Here is a 4,215-nt window from a genome sequence, read left to right as displayed (position 1 = left end):
CATCTGGGCTCAGTTGGCCTATAAATTTTCAACTTGCAGTTAGGTGGGCTACAGGGAACCAGCCAAGCAGGAAGTCAAGGTGTGAAGTGGATCTGGCAGGTTCCACACACAGAGCTAGCTTAGAAAGTTGCCATTCATGGCAGTTATTTTTCTTTTAAAATTTTTATTGTGAAATATATCACACGTACAGAAAAGTGCATAAAACGAATGTACATTTAAACAAGTTATTATAAAGTAATATTCTATGTAACAATCACCCAAGTCAAGAAACAGGGCATTGCCGGCCCTCCAGAAGCCTCACATGTGTCCCTTCCTAATGACAATGTCCTCTTCCCCACAGAGAAACAATCCTAACATTAATGAGTATAGCTTCCTTGCCTCACTTTACTGTTTTGTCATTTAAGTATTCACACCAAAGCAACATAATTTCATTAGCCTGCTTTTGAACTTTATATAATTGTACAGAATCATAAGAGTCCCTGGGTGGCGCAAACAGTTAAGAACTTGACTACTAGCCAAACAGTTGGTGGTTCAAACCCACTCAGAGGCACCTCAGAACACAGACTTGGCGATTTGCTTCTGAAAGGTCGCAGCCTTGTAAACCCTATGGAGCAACTCTACTCTTCATATATGGGGTCACCATGAGTTGGAATCAACTTGATGGCAACCAACCACGTAGAATCACAGCGTCCATATTCTATTTTGTCTGACTTTTCTTTTTTTGCTCAATTTTTAAAAAATATTTATCCATATTGCATGAGGCTGTAGTTTGTTCATTTTCCTTACTGAATATTTTTCCATTTATCTTTTTTACTGTTCCTAAACATTTTGGTTGTTTCCGGTTTGGGATTATTACAAAATGATGCTGCTATGGACATGCTCATACATATATCCTTGCACACATATGTATGAGCTTCTCTACAGTTGGTTCTCAAACTGGAGTGTGAATGAAAATAGTTGGAGAACTTGCTAAAATGCAGATTCCTGGCCCTTGCCCCTAGAGATTCTGATTCAGTAAGTCTAGGGTGGGTCCCATAAATGTGTATTTCCAACAAATTCCTAAGTGATAATGATGCTGCTGACCCCTGAGCCACACTGCTCCAGAGCAGGGGCTGGCAAACTATAGCCCACGTGCCAAATCAGGCACACCACCAGTTTTTGTATAGTCCATGAGCTAAGAATGGCTTCTACGTTTTTAAATGGTTGGAAAAAAATCCGAAGGATATTTTGTGACATGTAAAAATTATACAAAATTCAAATTTCAGTGAATATACATGAAGTTTTATTGGCACACAGCCAAGCCTATTTCTTCGTGTATTGCCTATGGTTGCTTTATTGCTCAGCAGAGTTGAGAAGTTATGATAGAGTCCCACAAAGGCTAAAATACTTACTTTTGGCCATTTACAGAAAAAATTTTCTGACCCCTGAAGTAGAGTATTATTTTGAGTGAAATTAGTATGTTATAGGATATGCCTTTTTCACACCTTTAGTAGATAATGACAATTTTCCAGTTTACATCCATTTTATATTTCCCTAAGCAATGGATAAAAGTTCCTGTTGCTCTACATTCTTGCCAACATTTTATTTTGTCAGATTTATAATTTTAATCAATGGGTTGGGTGTGAAGTGGTATTCCATTGTGGGTTTAATTTGCATTTCCCTGGTTACTAATAGATTTTAAGCACATTTTCAAATGTTTATTGGCCATTTGGACTTCCACTTTAGGACATCTCTGTAAAAATCATTTGCCCCTTTTTCTGTTGGGTTATCTGTTCTTTTCTCTACATAATTCTGGATACATTCCTTTGTTATTTGTATGTGTTGCAATTGTTTTCTCCCAGTCTGGGGCTTGCCTTTTCTCTTGTGATATATCTTTTGATGAACAGAAGTTTTTGATGTTCGTGTAGTCAAACTTATCAAAGTTTTTTGTGTGTTGCTTTAAGAAATCTTTCCTTATCTTGAGATCTTGAAGATATTATCCTATGTTATTTTTTAAAAGCTTCATTATTTTACCTTTCACATTTAGGTCTTAGTGTACTCCAAATTGACCTCTTCTGCATGGCGTGAGGTAGAGATCCAGTCCCATTTTATGGGTACTCAATTGTTCCAACATCATTTATTAAAAGACCACACTTCCCCTCACTGCTCTGCAGGGCTACTTTCGTCATAAAGCAAACTCCATTTATGCATGGATCTGTTTCTGGGCTCTCTCTTCTATTTCCTTGATCTACTGGTCTATCCTGGTGCTAATACCACATACACTTAATTAATATAACTTTGTCTGTGTTGAAATATAGTAAATCTTCCCACCTTTTTCTTCTCTTTTTCAACAGTGTTTTAGCTAATTTTTTCACAAAGAACGTGAAGTTGACTGACAGTAAAAAGTCACTACTTACTGATAGCAGGGTCAATTAGTACAACCTCTTAGAACAACTTATACTTTAGCCCCGTAATTCCATTTCTGGGAATCTATCTCAAGAAAATATCCAAAATAAAAATTCAAAACAGGGGAGAAGTGTTTGACTCAACAAACATTCAGCACTCACTTTTTGTCAGAGATACTATACTGGAGATACTGTGATGAGGAAACCATTACTGTTTTTCAGAAGCTTCAAGTCTAGTTAGGGGAGACAGCCATAGAAATAGGCCATTTCAACGCAATGTGGTAAATACTCAGATGGAAGCAGGTATAAACACTACATGCACAAAAATGTTCATCCCAGCATTATTTTTAATAGGGGGAAATTAGAAACAACTTAAATGTAAGGCAATAGAGGAATGAATAAGTAAATTATGGTACATGCAAATGACAGAATATTTTACAATTATTAAAATAAAGATTGTAGCAACATGAATAAATGATTTTAATATACTGTTAAGTGAAAACAAGAGCAGGATACAGTGCCTCAAGGAAAAAATAATTACATCTGTAGAAAAAAATAGATACATTAGATACATTAGAAAAAATATTTGAAGGAAATATAACAAAATGAAAGGAGCCCTGCTGGCTCAGTGGTTAAGTGCTTGGCTGCTAAGTGAAACACTGGCGGTTTGAATCCAGCAGTGGCTCTGCAGGAGAAGAGAGCTGACACTCTGCTCCTATAAAGATTACAGCCTGGCAAACTCTATGGGGCAGTTCTACTCTGTCCTACAGGATTACTATGAGTCAGAATCAACTCAATAGCAGTGGGTTTGGTTTTGTGTTTGGTTATACCAAAATGATAATAGTTATGAATATGGGTGATTGTCATGGTTTGAATTACGTCCCCCAGAAAACGTGTGCATCAATTTAGCTAGGCCATGATTCTCAGTGTTGTGTGGTTGTCCTCCATTTTGTGATTGTAAGTTTACATTAAAGAGGATTAGTGTGGGATTGTAACACCACCCTAACCCAGGTCACATCCCTGATCCAATGTAAAGGGAGTTTCCCTGGGGTGTGGCCTGCATCATCTTTTATCTCTTGTAAGAGATAAAAGGAAAGGGAAACAAGTGGAGAATCAGGGGAACTCATACCACCAAAAAAGCAGTGCCAGGAGCAGAGCATGTTCTTTGGACCCGGGGTCTCTGCGCAGAGAAGCTCCTAGTCTGAGGGAATATCGATGAGAAGGCCAACAGAGAGAGAAAGCCTTCCCCTGGAGCTGACGCCCTGAATTTGGACTTCTAGCTTAGTAGACTGAGAAAATAAATTTCTCTTTGTGAAAGCCATCCACTAGTGGTATTTCTGTTGGAGCAGCACTAGGTGACTAAGACAGGTGATTTTTTTTCTATTCCCCAAACTTTCAATAATGTAATTATATAAATTTACAGTAAAATTATGAGTAAAAAAGCTACTTCCTATTGCCAACTCCATTTTTCAAGTACCTGCCATGTGCCATACTGCCTGCTTTCACTTGCTCCAGAACTGTGGAGTCTTTCAGAGGGAAGCCAGTTCAAGGATGGTTAAAGTATGGTTTTGCTTAGAAGAAGGAGGCAGTGGTAGCTCAGTGATAGAATTCTTCCCTTCCATGTGGGAGGCCTGAGTTCAATTCCCAGCCAATGCACCTCATGTGCAACCACCACCCATCTGCCAGTGGAGGCTTGCGTGTTGCTATGATGCTGAACAGGTCTCAGCAGAGCTTCCAGACTAAGACAGACTAGGAAGAAAGGCCTAGAAATCTACTTCTGAAAGTCAGCCAGTGAAAACCCTATGGAGCACAAGGGAACATTGTCTGATCT

Source organism: Trichechus manatus, unplaced genomic scaffold (assembly GCF_000243295.1).
Source record: "Trichechus manatus latirostris isolate Lorelei unplaced genomic scaffold, TriManLat1.0 scaffold00006, whole genome shotgun sequence".
NCBI classification, from domain to species: Eukaryota; Metazoa; Chordata; class Mammalia; order Sirenia; family Trichechidae; genus Trichechus; species Trichechus manatus.
Note: the sequence above shows the minus strand (reverse complement) of the source record.